At 34.9% G+C, this 19,283-nt stretch overlaps 1 long non-coding RNA gene across 4 annotated transcripts; it reads left to right on the top strand.

Moving 5' to 3' along the window:
* Window positions 1-1,188: 1,188 nt before the first annotated feature.
* Window positions 1,189-17,713, top strand: LOC145820647 (uncharacterized). 4 transcript variants are annotated; one of them, XR_014362588.1, is made up of 6 exons: window positions 1,189-1,457; window positions 2,195-2,374; window positions 2,591-2,738; window positions 9,567-11,523; window positions 13,512-13,589; window positions 16,470-17,713. It is a non-coding gene; the product is annotated as an uncharacterized LOC145820647 (long non-coding RNA). The 4 variants fall into 4 exon arrangements; XR_014362586.1 differs by having other exon boundaries at window positions 9,567-13,589; XR_014362587.1 differs by lacking the exon at window positions 2,195-2,374 and having other exon boundaries at window positions 9,567-13,589.
* Window positions 17,714-19,283: the final 1,570 nt, after the last annotated feature.

The following is a 19,283-nucleotide window of genomic DNA, read 5'->3' on the forward strand; positions in this document are numbered from 1 at the left end:
ACTCGAGAGGGTATATGTAATTTGTCCTATTATTTTTTTAGTTATAATTAATTTTCTTCTTCAGTTATGATTTTATTTAGTTATGATTTATAAGATATTTAATTATGCTTTATATATTATTTGATTATGAGCTTTTTTATTTATTTTCAATTATGACTTAAAAAATATAAGATTATATATTTTTTTTATTTAATAAGGTACATATCGTTCACATTTTCCCACTTTTTATTACGTGCATATGTTCTTGCACACGGTTTCATAAAAGGAAAATATTTGAGACCCTTATTTTTGGGACTCTCACCATGCAGACTAATTATGTATTTATATTTTATTTTTGTTTTATGTAAGTGAGAATTATGAAAGTTATGTATTTTTTGGGAATCTCAACTCCTCAATTAATAAACCATGTAAGAATTAAAAAATAATGAATTATAAGTGCGATATTTTTGATGTGAGTTTAATACTTTTCGCTATGCAAATTTGACTTAAGCAAAACTTATTTTGGAGGTCGAAATAAGTTCTCATGTTAGGGGGAGAATTTTCGTTAAAAAGAAAAAGAAAAAAAGTGCAACACTTGAAAGTTTGGAAAAGACTATGGTAGGCACTTTGAGTGAATATTGGCTTTGTTTGTGAAAATGTTAAAAATTGGCTTTTTAGAATAAAATTTATAAAAAGATAAAATAGATTAAAATAGTTAGTAAGATAAAATATCATATCAAATTTATAATCATTTTATTTATTTTCTCACAAATATCACATCTAACTATAAAAAAAATCTAATCATCTTTTCAAATATAAAAATTTTAATCTACTAAAATAATTAACTTCCCAAATAAAGCCATTACATATACTTTATAATTATATGATAAAATAGTATAATTTTATATTTTGTAAGTTATAATGAAAAAAAAAATCATAACTAAATATAAAGGAGATAAAATAAAAAATTTCAAAATAATATAAGTAGAGAAAAAAAAGATGAAGTATACATGAGTGTTTTGAAAAATTTGTAAAAAGTTAATTTTTTAATTTTTTTTGACTTTTTTAATATATATATATATTTTTTGAGAAAAAGTTGACTTCTTTTAACTTTAAAAAAACTAGTTTTTTTAATTAAAAAAATTAAAAAACTAAAAAATTGACTTTTTTTATCTGGTTGTCACAATGAACTAGTAGAATTCTCCCCCAGTGCAGAGCGCTTATGGATGGAACCAAAACCTCAAAAAACGTGAAAAAAAAAAAATGAGATTGATAAACTGAGAGATAGTTGCAATTAAAGATTTGCAAAACGTAGGGAGTGAAGAAGAACCTGAGTTTCCAAAATGGTGAGATGACCACAAGCGGGTAACGATGATGATGGTACGAGAGACTTCCTTTTTGTTTTGGCGCGAGAAAGAGAGGATGAATCATTGTCCATTTTACGGATCATCAGTTGGCGGAATCAGTCACCATCTCAGGTGATGATTTCACTTCTTCAAGACAGTGTCAGTAGAAATACTTGTACTTCTTATAAATCTACATGCTTACTGCTCTGTTTATGATGCAATATTTTCGTTTATGCGTGTTATTTTGTCTCTGTCCATGATTTTCCATTGCATAGCCATTAGGGCTAGATCATTTAGACCATCTCCAACCCTTCACCATAATTTTCATCTAATTTGATTCGAAATTTAAGTAAAAGTTTGATTTGATATGAACTACTCCAATCTTTTCATCAAAATCTTTCTGAAAAATCTCCTCTTATCCCAAATTTTCATTTTTATCAAATTTAATGGAAAAAAAATCATCTCCAATGCTTCATCCTTTTAAATTTTTATCAAGTTCAAATTTGCTGTGTTTGATTGGGGGGTTTTGGGGAGGGATTTGGAAAATAAGAGGGAAAATGTGTGTGAAATTAAGTAAAAAAAGAAAATCTTTAAAGAACAAAAAAAAAGAAGAACTTTGATTAGTTCTCAATTTGATGAAAAAAAAAATGACTCCCCATTGATTTGATGAACTTTGATGAAAGGAATGGAGATGATTTTTGAGTTCTTAAATTTGATAAAAAGAAAAGTAAAGGATTGGAGATGCTCTTACATATTTAAAGTTGAGATATTTTTTTAATTGTAGAAATATATTCATTGGATTATAATGCTGATCTGATAGCTGATTCATGAAATCCGAGATGGTCAAGTAACTTGATATTAATTTTCAGTTGGATCCTGAATTGGAATTTGACTGTGAGGTATACCCTCTTGGTCTTCTTCCAAATTCTGGAGTCGTTATTGGTGTTTACCGGAGGATGTCATTTTCATCATACACAGAGTTTCCATGTTTTGAGCCATCTCCTCAAGCTCAAACTATATTGCATTGCCTACTCAGACTCCTTCTTCAGGTACTACTGGGTCCCATTCTTTTGTAATATTCCACGAGGAAGTCATCAACACTTTTGTATGTAAAGATTAATCAATCTAAAAGTGTTGTATTTTTTAAACATATGTTTAGTACTGCTTAGTGGTTTTTTAACCAGATTTTGTAATAAGTTTGTCGTGGCAGCATGGTGAATTCACAGTATTTGTGGTGTTCTGATTTTTACTTCTTTCTTATACAGGATTCCCAATTCTGTTTCTGATATCATGTTCGCCAGAGGGACAAGAGTGAGGAAGCTTTACTTTTGGCACAACTATCAGTGCAAAACCTAATTTTCCCCATTGCCAGGAGTGGCTTCCTTTTACAGTATTTGATGCTGAAATTTCCAGGTAACTCTATTTAGTTTAAAAAACTTATACCAATTCTGAGCCTCGTGACTTTAAGCATCATTCATGTTTGTCATAAATCATGTTTGAAGATTCAACAAAATGGAATGGCTTTGTTGGGTTGAGATGGTGCTGGAAATTAAATGAAATTAAACTGATGCTGAAGTGAGTGAGCTGCTGAGCTCTACTACCCTAATTACTGTTCTAACTGAGAGGTCTGCTGTTTTTGTTGATCTAAGCAACTGTTTGGTAAATTTTTCCCTCTTTATGGGGGAGTTCCTTGTATATGATCAATCCTTGCTGTATGGTAAATGTTTGTTATCAGGAAAATGTAATCCATCTTGCTGTGATTGGGATGGGGGGCATATCATATTTGGCTTGGGGTCTCGGGTTACTCAAGTGAGTCAGGATCCTCTAGAGTGATTTTTCATGGAGTGATAATGTTAGGTTTGAGAGTTGGAAGGTGAAATGATTATTGTACTTTCAACTTTGGTAGAATTAAATCATAGGCATCAAAAAAATTACTCTAAGATCATTATAACAAAAATCACTCTAGAGGATCTGATGAAGATCATGGAAAGAAGAAAAAGAGCAAATTTGAAATTTCACATGAAGCACATTTAAGACATCAAGAATTAAAGATTTGAAATAATTTTGAGTCTTTATGTCATTATAGCAGGTTTTAGTAATTAAGGGTATAATGGTAATTTCAATAATTGTTGGACATGGATTGTAGGGGTCATCCACGGGTTTTATTTTGGGTCAAGTTATTAAATGGATAATTATATATGGATTTTATTATGTCTAAAATAGTTTTAGTGGTCAAAAGTCTAAATTTCCTATTTTGATATTGAAGTAAAATTAGAAATCATTAAAGTTTCTTATTATGATTGAAGTAGAATTGGAAGTCATAGTTGGTTTAGAATATTAGTAGTTACTAAATATTTTCTCTCTAAATTTGAATTATAGTCCCTGTAAAATTAGGAGTTTTTAGCCTATAAATATATGTGTAACTTAATGATTGAGGAGAAGAGTTATTATTATAAAAATTTGAGATTGTGTTTGTATGATTGGTCTATCTCTTGTGAGGGTGAAGCATCTCTCTCTCTCTCTCTCTCTAGCATGGTTACTGTTTATTTCACTGTTCATAGTGCTTAGAACAGCCACCTATGTTGCACAGACACGTGATACGACACGAACACGATACGGACACGCGGATACGCAAATTTTCAAAAAATAGGGGACACGACACGCTAAGGACACGTTCAATATATATAATTAAATTTATTATTATATGTCATAAAATTATAAAAAAAAAAATCATAGAAAGGTAATAAAAAATACCACTCGTAATAGCCATTGTTTCAGAATTAAGAATTAATTCCAATAATAAAATTAATAAACACATATTATTAAAATTAACAAAATTAATCAACAATATATATATATATACTAAAATAAGAGAAGCAGAGTGAGAGAAAAGAAAAAATAAAATGAAATCAGAAAAAAAAAATAGAAGAGAGACAGATAAATTACACTAAAACTGACCATATAAAAGAAAAAAAAAATCAGATAAAAAAAAAGAAAAGGTCAAAGCAGATTAGAAAAGAGAGAGAGAGAGAGAGCGACTGCGAGAGAGAGAGAGAGAGAGAGAGAGAGAGAGAGCGGCTGAGAGCGATTGAGAGAGACGAGAGAGAAGATCGAAGAAGATGAAGAAGACCAAAGAAGAAGAATGAAGAAGAAGAGCAGCGAAGTTGTACCTTAGATAGTAGACCACCGACGACCGACCACAAACGAATGACCACCAACGAGCGACGAAAAACCACCCACAAGCGACCAGGTGTTCTCTCTGTCTATTAACGAGCATTAGGTTACATGTTATGTTTTTGCTTTTTACAAATTGACCCTCACAGAAGTTTCATAAATTATGAATTTCACCCTGAACGTGTCCCGAACATACCCAAATGTGTCCGTTATGTGTCCTGCTGCAAAAAAATCAAAAAAGAATTCAGACACCTTCTGCGACGTGTGTCAACTGCGTGTCCGATGCGTGTCTGTGTCTGACATTGATACATAGCCCTCGGAGAGGTGTCCGTGCTTCATAGACAACCAACCAACATCCTGTAGACGCGCCCTCGGGCTTTGCTATTACAGTTCGGACTCAAGGTCACGGTTCTTAATCTGATCTCGCAAAGTGTAATGCAAGACTGATAAAGAGTCCAAATCTGACAAATCGTTTTGAAAAACTGATTTTTAAGAAAGAAGTGCCAAATATGGACTGCTTTGCCAAATACAGAGTCGCCACCTAAATATTTTATTTTGGGAGAATTTAGAAAACCCTAACTCGTTGCCTAAGGCCACGTGTCCGTCATCACAAAAATTGCCTCAGCTCGGTAACTTGGATCCGATTGGGGAAGGTCATCTATGAGCACCCCCGCTCGCCCGATCCGAAGATCGGCCTGTACTAAGCATGATATTTTGTTTTGAAAATATATGTGTTCTTATTCCGATTAATTAGCTAGAATTACTATGTGATGCGCACAACACACAAGTATAGACTAGATCGCCTAATTTGGAACAAAACATCGCATATCTGTTTGTTTGGAAATGGTTTGAAGTTTGCTACTCGTAAGTAGGCTAAAATACGGATTTCAATGAATTGTTCCGATTCAAGCAATCCAACCTTCACCCACAGGCATTCAGGCAGTTATATCATATAAACACTTAGCCTCATGGCAAGCATGCTGTCATGTTAACACTCACATACATGCAAGATGCTAAAGTATAAACACTAACAGTGTACTCTGAGCCGAAACAAAGAACATGTTAGTAATCAAATGTATGATCCAAGTTCATGTTAAGATGGCTAATGCAACACATGTGAAATGAAACTAGAAAATAGGCTCGGCTATTCTAAGATGGCATGTGAGATGCGACGATTCGATACATGTATTCAATTTGGAATTGAAATACGATGCAGTTAGTATAATGCGCCGAGTCCGGTACATGCAATACAGATGAATAATGTAAACATTCATATCATAAGGATGCTAATTGAAAATGACCTAGAACTAACCATCGTAAGCGGTTAAGTAAAAAGGAGAAAGAAATGGAGGTTTGGAAGACATGCATCGCACACACGCACGCTTATTACAACGATTGCGTCCTCTCGACGGAGGGATTAAAAGAATAATACAAATTAATTAACTAATCAAGCTAATTAATTAATTACAAAACCAAATCGAAATAAATAACCATTCTAAGTTATTAAAGTACTGAAATGGCCTCGAGACGAGGGATGAATGCATGCTCGGATGACTTCGCTCGGAAATCCATCACCATGCCACATGTTGCCTCTGTTTGTACTGCTTTGCACCTCTGAAAACTGCACAAGTCTTAAGGATGCTTCTGAACTGCTCCCTGAGTGTTGTGGGGGACCACCGGCCAATGGAAACTGGTCATCGACCATTTGTGGGGATTTTGGCCAACAATGCATAGCCGGCCGGCACTGAAGATGGCCGACCGACCATCTCTTCTTGCAGAATTTTGTTTTTGCTGCAACAGAGGACAGACAGAGCAGGACAATGCATTTTCAAGGCAATGTTTGCACCACCACCCTCCTTATCATGTTTGAGACTCAAAGGAGTATGGTTCTCGACCCTCGGGCCATCAATCACGCATTTCAACGCATGATGGCCAAAGGAGCCAAGTGTGCAAATTAATGTACAATGAATGCACGAAACACATGAATGCCTCACACTCTATCATGTTAGATCAAGAGCGTCGGCGACCAAGGATTGAGGCACGTTTCGTCACTTCAAGTACGAAACGTCCCTCGATCCTTGTGTTTGGTTTGACATCCCAAACCAAACACAATGCTATGCAAGTGTACCAAATACAATGCAAAGCATGCAACCAATGTAATGCGACATGTGCAATGCAATCCAATGTAATCAACCTAAGCATGCAAGCTAAGTCAATGTAACATGAGCACGACAAATGCAATGCAATGTTACCTAACATGCATCCAAACATGCAAGAATATGCGACAACATATGAAGCACATGACAAAATGCAAGCTAACAAGCATGCAAAATGTGACTTAAGCATGCAAATATGCAAGGCATGTGACAACATTCAAGCATATAACAACATGTGAGGCAAACATGTAACAACATGTTAAACAACTTAAAAAAAAGAGAATGCATGCCAAATGCATTACAACTTAAGCATGTAACAACATGTCATGGACCAAGTACACAACAAGGCACAATTGAACTAGCATGCTACAACATGCAATTTACCAAATATGCAACAAGCATGTGACAACATACAAGGCAAGTATGCAACAACATGCGGGGATGGTCTTAAACCGAAATGGACAGCTCTCAAATAGGTCCAAATCAGTGGCCAAGATGCAATGGAAATGAGGATAAATGCTCATACAAACATGCATGCCAATTGGCATAAAGACTAAGGCATAAAAGGCAACTTTCAAGAACACTTAAAAGAAGACAAACACATGCATTAGATCAACATGTTAAGCTCTCAAAACATGTAAGGGATGATGCCAAAACAAATAAACCATGCAAGTAAGGCGTGCAATGAAGCCCAAAACTTGAGACTAGCCAAGGGGTTCAAACCATGGCCACATGAGGTAAGCCTCAAAGGGCCAAGGGGACCTGAAATAGTCCCGAGGCAGGTCTAAACAAGACCAAAAGCAAGTTCGAAGTTAGCCAACACAAGCTAGAACACAATGCCAAGAACAAGAGGCATGCAAGGCTACAAAAGAGGCATTACATAACACCTAACAAAACCAAACATGGCATGATTTAAGCAACCAAAATCAGAGTTATGACATGTTAGAACAAGACCAAAAACACATTGAAATGGAAATCTAGAGGCCTAAACATGGAGGCATACACAATGGTCCATTCATGAGGCATAAAACAACAACTCTTTAAAACATTAAAGAAGTAACAAATACAAGTATATGAGCACATTACATGGACTGAAATAACATTACAAGTGATGCCAAACTACTGAAATGATCCAAATGGAGCATGCTAATGACTTGAACACTTAAAGCTAACAAGCTAAAATGCATGGTAGCTATACAAAGCATGGCATACATGGTTGCAACAACTCAAATCAGAGCTCTAGCATGGTAAAATAAGATTAGAAGCTTTATGAAGTTAAGCCAAAATAATGCTAAAATGGCACGTTATAACATGCTGCATGTTAGGCCAAATCATGGGATTACAAGACAAGTACATGAAGCATGCATGGTATGTCTAAACCAAATCAAAACACTGCTATATCATGGCAAAACAAAGCCTAATATATACTGAAATGAAGCAAAAACAAGCTAAGCACACATGCTACAAACATAAGTCATTTATGCAAGCTTTCAAGACAACAAGGAGAGGGAATGACCCTCTCTTATTTAGGACACCAAAACCACCTCTCCACCACTGAAAATCCTCTGGATTTTAGTGGGGGAAGGGTCATGCAAAGCTCAAAGCAAGGGCCAAAAGGGATGGCCTAAAACAAGGCCTAACAAGGCCTTGGAGGGGGGTAAACAACCCCAAACCTCAAAATGACCTCAAACAAAGTTCTAAAGCAAGTAAAAACAGAACTTTTATTAGTTATAAACTAAGCTTAAAACAATAAGCAAGATAGGCTAAAAGCTTAAGCAAGAAAGGAGTATCTAAAGTAAGGAACTCACCCTTGTAGAACCTCTTCAAGAACAAAGCTCCAACAGGTTTTCTGAGTTCAACCCAACCCAAGAACACTAAAATCAAACTCAAGGGACCTCAACTTCAAGAGGATGGTGTTCTAGTGTGTGTTTGTGTACAATAGTAAGACAATACTACACTTTTGAGTACAAAACAAGACTAAACAAGGAAGTATAGATACAATACTATATCTATCGTCTCAAGAACAAATTTTCTGAACCCTTGAGGAGGGAGGAGGAGCTCTCTCTTTATTGAAGTTCAATAACAAAGCTTCCAAAGCAAGCTAAACCAAGAGGCAAATCCCTCCATACACGTGTATGGAAGGGAGCAAATGTGCATGCCAGCTAATCCAGCTGGCATAAAATATCTACATAAAGCAGATGAACAGGGTTCGGCCAGCAAAAATGGCCAATCGACCAACACAATGGCCGGCCGACCAAAAACAGTGCCAATCGGCCAACACACTTGGCCGATGGAAATAACACAGGGCCGGTGGCCTCAAACCTTGGCCGGTGAGTTGAGGGCATGGCAAACAAGCCCCCCTCTTCCATTAGAAGCAAAACACAAGTGTTTGGTTCACAACCAAGCACAAAACAGACAAGTTGAGAGATCTTGAGGCAAGGTGCGTAGCCGAGACCTCTGAGAACTCAAAACGAACACGAGCATGGATGATTATCGAGTATTCAAACGATAACGTCCAAGTCTTGAGGTCGGTCAAAAATGGGGTGTCTACACATCCCCCTAAACACTTGTGTTTTCATTCCCAAAATCCTACCATTTTACAAACCCTTAAACTCCTATTTTATTTTATTATTTTATTATTTTTTTTGAAGTATTTTTATAGTCACAAAATCTTACCAAATCCAGCCCTATAAGTCTATTGTTGTTGCTGTTAGTATACTTAAACGGGCTCACTACTTGTTGGAAAGTAATCCCTACTTGTCCTACATCAGGATCCTCACTTTGGGTGAGTAGGGGTGTTTGCCTAGGGAGTTCTGTTGCTGAGATTTTCTTTTAACGTTTTTGTTTTCCATATGCCATGATCATGGGTTAAATTTTTAATTTTTGGTTGGTTTGAACGGCTTTCATATAGGCAAGAGTGCAAATAAAAACCAGTTCTCAGATCCTAAGCGTGGTACCAATTGCTCTCTTTTAGAGAAGACTTGTGATTTAATAAAAGTTTCCCAAGTATTTTGATGTGGTTGTTAGTGTTTCAAGAGAAATTGATGGCCGACATTGGGCAGATTTGTTTTCTGCTACCGGAAGATCAAAGGAGTACGTAATTTCTCTTTATTTATTTATTTATTTTTTCCTGCTTTTACCTACTGTGTAAAGTGTATTGCTAGTGGATTTCTTGATTTTTCTATTCTCTAGGTTGTTTGAGGAATGCTTCCAACAGAGATGGTACTGGACAACAGCTTGCTATATTCTTGTAAGTAACTAAATCATCTCGGTTGATTATGTTCGAGCTTTAGGGTTTGAGGAATTTCACAGATTTTCATTAATTTTTGTCCCAAATAAGAAAAGATGAAACTTCTTCTGACTCTCTGCTGTAAAGTTGTTCAAGTCCACTAAATCAACAAGTTTCACAAGTACAATTAGCAGATGGTAAGCGTTTGTGTATATATGTATTGTGTTACAACTTACAAGTGTATCATTTTGTCCTTTGGAACAAAAAGAAAGTTTAGTAGTAAAAAATTAAACATCACAAAATATAATTTTATATAAAACTCTACAATATTGTAATGCGTGTTTACAAGGTTAAAAGTGAGAAATGTTCTTTTTACAATTTTTTCATGACAACTTGTGAGAAATGTTCTTTTTACAATTTCTTCATGACAACCTATGTAACATGGACTCAACTATGGGTATTGGGTGCATATATGTGTATGAGTGTTTGATTCATCTAATCTCTTGTCTAAGAACACTGGGACATGGAAAAATATTTATATTTCTTAATATTGTATTATTTTCTAAGGTAAAAAATGGTATTCATAAGATGCTATACAATTGCAAGTGTGGACACATCTGCACAAGACATGGAAAAATCTGTTTGCTAGATGAATGTACAATTGCATGTTGGACACATCCCATACCCATACCCTTACCCAAGTGTCTAGTGTCTGACACGGGTACTTCATACATTTGGAAGTGGCAATGTAACATAGATGACAACTAATTTCCTGAAAAAGCTCGTATTTGATGGAAGAAGTTCTAGATAAGCTAAGTTCCAGCTACTTATCTACTTTTCAAATCCCCATCCTTTAATTCTAAATTGCTAACCTTATTTTGTACTACTTTTACTGCCGCAGGTAATCGCTAAACTTGAGCGTCCTCTTTCCTCTTTCTGCAAGATGGTTAATACCGTAACAGTTTTCTTCTAATGTTGATCTTTCTCCTTTATTCTCAGGTGAGGCTTCTGCTCAGATCTGGAACGGAATATGAACCTTCAACGACAGATTCAGACAAACTATCGCCTAGATTCTTGGGATAGTTTCTTTTCCCTAATGTAATGTTCTAGAAAGAAATTGGTTATTCTTTAGCTCATTGTGATTTAGTTGTAACCAATTTTTGATTTTGTTTCGAGGGAGAGTTTGTTAGTTCAGTTAGACGGTGAGGAGTTGATTCTAGCTATAGATAGCTGTGTTACAGAGAGGAAAGGTATGCATTTTGTAATATGATATTTTCTTGGTTTGGAATAAGAGAGAGAGAGAGAGAGCTCTATTTGTATTCCCTTTTTCTTTCTATTTTCCATTTTAGCTTTCTTCTTCCATAGCTGTAAAATTGGTATCAGAGCAGGCATTCTCGTCCTGTGAAAGAAATCAAGAAATGGCAGATGGGACTAGGCAGCAGGAATAAAAAATAATGGAGGAGGCAATTCGATCTCTCAAAGAGAATGGCGAAAAGCAAGCACATGATATTAGGGATATCAAGAAATCAATGAAGGATATCAATGAAATCAAAGAGATGATCACAGCAATGAGCATCAAATACGATCAGGTGGCATCTAGGGTTTATGATCTTATCAAGAGATTGAGGAAACATCTCAGGTATGGGTTCAAAACCCTGAATCATTCAATCAATTTCAAACTCGTTATACTAGAATTGATTTTCCCAAATTCTGTGGGAAAGAGCCATTGGGTTGGATTTACAAATGTGAGAGATTCTTTGATTATAATGCAATTGAAAATGGAAATGGGGTAAAATTGGCTTCACTGCATTTGGAAAACAAAACCCTTCAATGGTTCCAATGGTTTGAGAAATGTCACAATCAAATCAATTGGAACACATTCAAAGAGGGAGTAGTTTCCAGATTTGGCCCTAATTCCTATGAAGATGCAATGGGGGATTTAACGAAGTTAATTCAAGTCAGATCTGTTAGGGCTTACCAAATTTGCCAAAAACCTTCTTCATTAGTTGCTTCATTAGCGGCTTAAGGGATGATATCAAGGTTGGGGTATTGATGTTTAAACCCACTGGCATCAACCAGGCTATTGGATTGGCCAAGTTACCAGAGAGCAGTATTGAAACCATCGCCAAGCGATCTAGACAAGGGTTTAGGGTGGCAGAAACTCCATCATCTAGTTTGTCCAGGCCTAAGCAGATGGTGAGTTCCATAGCCCCTAATCGAAGAGGATTACGCAAGGAGTTGGAAGAAAAGAGGGCAAAAGGCGCGTGTTTCAAATGTAATGAAAGGTATACAAGAGGCCGTGTCTGCAAAAGAAAGCAGCTGTGTGCTATGGAAGGGGAAATAGAAGACCAAGACCAAGAAGAAGAACAAGATGGGGAGAGGAAGTACACATTCTAGAACAGGAGCTGCAGATTTCAATTAATGCTTTATCTGGTTCAGTCTCCTACATAACTATGAGGGTAAGAGGGAATGTCAAGAAAAGATTAATCATAATCCTTATAGATTCAGGTAGCACCCATAATTTCATAAGCCCAGATGTGGTTAAAAGGTCAGGAATAGAGGCTACAGTTACAGATCCTCTTCCAGTATCAGTAGCTGATGGAACTAAGTTGATGGGCACAACTGTATGCAATGGATTCAATTGGGAAATGCAGGGCACCAGTTTTCAGGCTGATATGAGAGTATTGCAACTGAAAGGGTGTGACAGGGTCTTGGGTATTCAATGGTTGGTAACATTAGGACCAGTCAAGTGGGATTTCAAGAACTTGAGCATGGAATTTGCTTGAATGGAAGAAAACATGTTTCAAGGGGTGGTAAGAAAGAGGAATTGACAGTCATTGGCCCTAGGAAGGTGCAGAAACTTCTCCAAACACAGGCACAAGGAGTTGTAGCTCAAGTCTTCTCTCTGCAAGTGGACAGCCAGGAAGGACATTTCGGGCAGGTATGGTGATGTATTCCAAGAACCTAAACATCTTTCTCCAGTGAGGCCTCATGACCATCACATACCACTCAAACCTGAAACTAAACCAACCAATACAAGGCCCTATAGGTATCCTTATTTCCAGAAATCTGAGATAGAAAAGCAAGTCAAAGAAATGCTTCAATCTGGGATTATCCAAACTAGTGCAAGTCCTTATTCATCTCCTGTATTGTTGGTGAAGAAAAAGGATGGAAATTGGAGAATGTGTGGATTAGAGGACATTGAACAGAGCTACTGTAAAGGATAAATTTTCGATTCCAGCAATCGATGAACTTTTGGATGAACTGTGGGGGGCCAAACATTTCTCTAAATTGGATCTACGGGCTGGTTATCACCAAATTAGAGTTCATTCCCCCGATATTCCAAAAACAACATTTAGGACTCATGATGGGCACTATGAATTGTTGGTGATGGCCTTTGGGCTGACCAATGCCCCTTCTACCTTCCAGAGTCTCATGAATGAAGTTTTTAGACCACATCTACGAAGGTTTATATTGGTATTTTTTGATGACATACTTGTTTATAGCAGTACATGGACAGAACATTTGCAACATTTGCAATTGACATTACAGCTTCTAAGAGCTCATCAACTGTTTGCTAAAAGGTCTAAGTGTGTATTTGTCTACGTGTGTAATGTCTTACTGCAGGAATATCTTCAAAGAGAAATGTATGGAAGTGCTCAATTGGAGAATTTTGCTTCAGGGCTTGAATTGATTGGGAAAAAGGTAATCTTGAAATGTTTGTTGAAATTTTTGAGTTATTGATTCTATTCAAAGGTTTTGAGTCACTTTGAGATTTATCCGTTTCTCTTTCGGTGTTTTCCAAAAATGTTGCCATATAAGTACCGGATACTTACCGGGTGCGGGTACACATTTTGATACGGATGCACGTGTACTGGGTACACCGTATACGGTTTGGGGAAGATGGATACATCATGGGTACGCAGTGGGTACTCCAGGGATACAGGGTGGGTACTCCACAACAACTGATTTTTTTTAGAAGTTTTATTTTTAGAAGTTGGAATTTTATTCAAGTTTACAACCTTTTTCCTCTTTAATCATCTTCAAAAAATTTAAGTAGTTTGGAACTACCAACTCTTTACACTATTATTAAGTAATTTTGCCCTCTTCTACTCATTGTTGTATACTTAGTAGATAATTAGAATTATATAAAATAATTTTTTTTTGTTGATGTTTATAGGAATATTAAAAATTATATTGATGTTTCATTGTTACTTTCATAATATTGATGTTTTTAAATTGTTATTTAAATATTTGAAAATTATATACTTGAATGAAGTGAAAGAATTCACAAATTATTGTCTTAATGGTTATAGAAATATGAGTTCATCAGGTTTAGGATTTTCAGGGTGTTTGGTAGAGTTTAAAAGCTGCTTAACTCAGCTTTTAGATTATTTTAAACTGTTTTGGTGTGTTTGGTGAAACTTAAAATCATTTTTTGTAGCTTAAATTAAGCCAAAAAAAAGCTTTTTGGCCGAGTGGCCTCCGGGGTGCTTACTCATTCAGCTTAAGCAGGAAGCTACAAATTAAGGGGCAAAATTACTTAAATGTCCTTTACTAATTTAAAGTATTACCAAATTACCATTATATAAACCACCAAGCATCACTGTTCATTCTTTGAGAAAGAGAGAGGCGATTTCTGGCGGTCAACGCACCGGTGCTCTCTCTCTCTCTCATGAACCAGTGCTCTCCTCTCTCGCACGCACGAACCAAATCTTTTTCTCTCTCTCTCTCTCTCTCTCTCTCTCTCTCTCTCTCTTAGCGATCAAAACCCTTGCTTAGCAATCGAAATCCTAACCATTGACTACGTGGCGATCGACGGTGACGATCAACTGTCCATCGTCGTTCGACGTTGGTTCGTTGCTGCGGTTCTCTCTCTCTGGCGATGGATTTCAGTGTTTTTTTTTTTGGGAGGTTTTCAGTGTTTTTTTAATTAAAAAAAAAATAATAATAATTAATTAAAAATGAAATAAATTTATTGATACTAATAATAATAATTAATTAAGCCATTAATTGATACTAATTAATTTATTGATACTAATTAACAATTTTATATTAATGGAATAAATGAAATAAATTTTATATTAATTTATACTAATTAACAATTTTAGTATTAATTGATGCTAATCAAGCCATTAATTGACACTAATGAATTTATAATGAAAAAATGAAATAATTTTACTAAAAATGAAAAAATGAAACATCACTAAAAAAAATGATATAAACTGAAAAAAATGAAAGGATTTGTCAAATGAATAAATGAATTACTAAAAATGAAAAACTTGAAATATCACTAAAAAAATGATATAAATTGAAAAAAAATGAAAGGATTTGTCAAATGAAAAAATGAATTACCAAAAATGAAAAAAAAAATGAAAGATCACTAAATAAAATGAAAAAAAATGAAATATCACTAAATTAAAAAAAATAAAATTAATATAACTTCTATTAAATAACTAATTGAAATTAATATAACGAAAAATAATGTAATGACACCACAACATTAATAATAAGGAGAAAAAGAAAATAAGGAGAAAAAGAAAAAAGAAAAAGAAAAAAGAAGCATTGATGCTAATTAAGCCATTAATTAACACTAATTAATTTATAATGAAAAAATGAAATAATTTTATACTAATTGATACTATTAATGAAAATAATAATTTTTGTAATACTAATTATATTAATTTTTATTAATGAAATAACTTTTTTAAAATTAAAATTGAAAAAAATGATAAAATAATCCTTTTTATATCATATATGGGCAAAAATGACAATTATACAGCAAAAAGTTATTTTACAGCTTATTAACCAAACACTACTATGCTGCTTGAATTCATAATCTCATAGCTGTATCAAACAGGTTAACAGCTTATATTCACAGTTATAAGTTATAATATGTTAAGGTATAATCTATAATTATTTTTCTACAGTTCTACCAAACGGGGTCTTTACTTTAGTACTGTATTGGTATTTTTGAATATTTATTTATTTTTAGTTTGGTAATTTCTCTTTTTAGCTATTGTTTTAAACTTTGATTTGTAAGTGGGATGTTTAGCTATAAATTTTAAAATAAATAAACAAATATTTGTAGGTGGAATGTTTAGCTATAAATTTTAAAATAAATAAATAAATAAATATTTGATGTCCCCTAGTCGCACATTACCTTTTTTAGATTTTAACATATTGACATACCCATATCGGTATCTATACCGGCACTTGCGCTTCATTTGAACTCATAAGTCATTTTAACCTAACAATTTGATTCGTGTTTAAGCACTGGAAGGCAACTCTTACACTGAAAAAGAGATGCTCTTGGAAGAAATGCTTAAGCACTATAATATAGGAAACATTTATTATTTTTGATGATTAAAATTGGCTACACTACTTGGCAAAATAGTCACAGATGCTGCCAAATCTTGAAAATGTAGATTAACAAAACAAAGCATGAGAATACTACCTTTAGAGAGTCATGCTGTATTTTTAGAAGAACTTTTGACATGTTTAGGGAAGTAGAAGTTGCTTGAATATTATTTATTGGATATTCCATTTCCTGGCAATTGACTAGTCTCACATATATATTACCAGCCTCAAATGGGCACACTGCAGAGCTGGTTTGATGCAGAATTCCGCTTGGCTCATATGTGCTCTGTCAAGAAAAAAGAGTGGATAGTTGTCCGGGCCACTCTTTTAAGGTGATCTGAGGTATAAATGCTATGGAAATATTTGTAGAAGGAAAAGTTTAATGATGTTTACGCATCTAATTGAATATGATGAAATGTATTGTTTTTGTTGCATTATCATTTATCACTCGTGTGATGCTGCAGAGCTTCATTTTGATTTATTTCAACATGATATGCTGTTGTGGAAAGCATATAGCATGACTCTGCAGGTACTTCTCTTAGCCCTTTCAGATTGGGTGATTTGGGAAGAAAAGAAATGCATATCTCTTAGTTCATATCACTTGTATGGATTAATAAAAAGGTGAGAAATTGGGTGAAATGAAGAGAAATCCATTTCTCTTATAACCCTAATTTTGAGTCGCTCCAAAAAGTGAAAAGATTGGGAGAGAAAATGAACCAACAATTTACTATTTTTTATGATTTGCGTATCTCTTGTTTCAAAGTGCCTTTGTCTTTGAGGGATATTTCATTTACTATACGAACAACATTTTTTCAAAATTCACATACAAATGATGTGGGTTTTTGTGGCGTTTTCAATTTTAAATTAAAATGCCTTCTGTTATGGCTTGTAATTTAAAAAATGGCATTACTACATTATTTTGGATGAGTTTGATGTATAAAAATTGTGTTTTTGATTCATTTCAATGCGTTGTTTGGTTCTGATTATCGACCTCTCAACAAACTGAGAATTATTTTGGTATACTCACAGAAAGAACCAATCGTTCAACATCTGTATATGGGACGACCACCTCCTGTGTTCACAAAAATGAGGGTTCTCCATTAAACCACTGATGATGCTAACGACTCATGGTGGATTTTTGCTAATAATGCATTATTTCTGGTCATAATATGTTTCTTAGCCAAAAGAATTTTGAAATTCATTAAAATGTAGGTTTTGGAGTTGGGAATGAATTTTCGGGCTGCAGATGATACGAGTGTCATGCTGCAAAACCATAGAAGAGATTATGTTTTGGAATGTGGGCGAAGGTAATCACTCGCATTTTTTTTCCTAGGTTGTGAATGCAAGGTCTACTTTTCCATTTATATTTTTAGGTTCATAATTTTTTGTAGTTTATAACATAATTTTGAATGTTACATGAATAAACAAGTTGAAAGCTATACTAATGAAGAGAATTACTATGTTGCACAAAATGATTGTGTTGTTTGTAGTTGTCAAATCTTGCTTGGGATGATATACTTCTACATTTTCTAAAGAACCAAACATTTGTGAGTTTTGCTACATTAGGAAATAGAAATTTCGTTTCTTTAAATTGGAATCAAACAAGTGATCCATGAGTTTTAGATTTAACCCATAATTGTTGGTGATAGATAGTTATCATACATAGTACCTTGTTTGATTTTGCCTAAAACAATCATTTTGTGGCTATTTCAGATTTTAAAAAAATAAAGGATATTAAAAGGTAAATTATATACCACGAAGGTGATTAAGTGAAAATGAAGAATAACTAGGAATACCAGGGGAGAAAAAAAAAATCCACATGCATTGCATGTGCACTACAACTAGTTTTTTTGAAGGAGAGAAAACATGATATTTTCTCTTCTTTCCTAACTTGTATAATCATTTCTTTTCTTTTTTCTCCCAAGCTCCCAAACATAGTTAAAGATTTTCTAGGTTACAGTGACTATCCATTTATTTGCCTCACTTTCCTTTCTTGATGTACTCTCAGTTATATCCGGCATTTGCTGAATATCAAGATTTGCTTGAATCCTTGCAAGAGAAACTTTCATTCATTGCAAGTTTGGAAGAGAAATGTCACGACCCGAACCCGCCCCCATGGGTTAAGGACGTAACCGGCCAGTAATCCTAAGATTACCTACGGCCTCAAACCAAAACAGACTTAACACAACAGAGTAAAGGGGCCAAAAGGGAAGCAAAATTTAAAAATTTTGTCCATAGAGCTGTGCTTACATGGCACATCAAAACAAACCATACATATGTCCGTTAATAACTCACAACAGAAACATAGCGACATAGGTTCTGTACAGACAGGATCATCCAAAACTAAGTCAACCCATAAAACCATAAGTAGGCATATACAAAACTTCGCCAACCTGACAAAATGTAAATACATAACAAAAGGGCGAAGACGGGTCTCGTGCGTGAGACACAAGGGCTGACTCTCTCAAAACCTTAGTTGTTCCATACAGACTTCACTGAGACTGGGTCTGGACTTCTCTTGGCTCACCTACAAACACATGAATGAGCGTGAGCGATAGCCCAGTGAATAATATCAAATCAAATACAGAAGTTACATAACAATGTAGAACAACATGTTCCAAATGGCCTTGGGCCCAATTCATATTCCTATTTAACAGATATATATAACTATACGAAATGCAAATCAAGTAACTGTAGTACCAAACATTCTGGCCCTTGGCCCATTCGGGTTTCCATTCATGGCAAAACGGCCTTCGGCCCATTCACTTATGTCGAAACGGCCTTCGGCCCATTCATTTCTGTCAAAATGGCCTTCGGCCCATTCATTTATGTCAAAACGGCCTTTGGCCCACTCGTTCATGTCAAAACGGCCTTCGGCCCACTCACATATGTCAAAACGACCTTTGGTCCATTCGTTCACATCGAAACGACCTTCGGTCCCTTCATTTATATCAAAACGACCTTTGGTCCATTCATTTACATCAAAACGACTTTCGGTCCATTCAATTATATCAAAACGACCTTTGGTCCATTCATTTA

This window comes from Camellia sinensis, chromosome 2 (assembly GCF_055761805.1).
Source record: "Camellia sinensis isolate YWXY chromosome 2, ASM5576180v1, whole genome shotgun sequence".
NCBI classification, from domain to species: domain Eukaryota; kingdom Viridiplantae; phylum Streptophyta; class Magnoliopsida; order Ericales; family Theaceae; genus Camellia; species Camellia sinensis.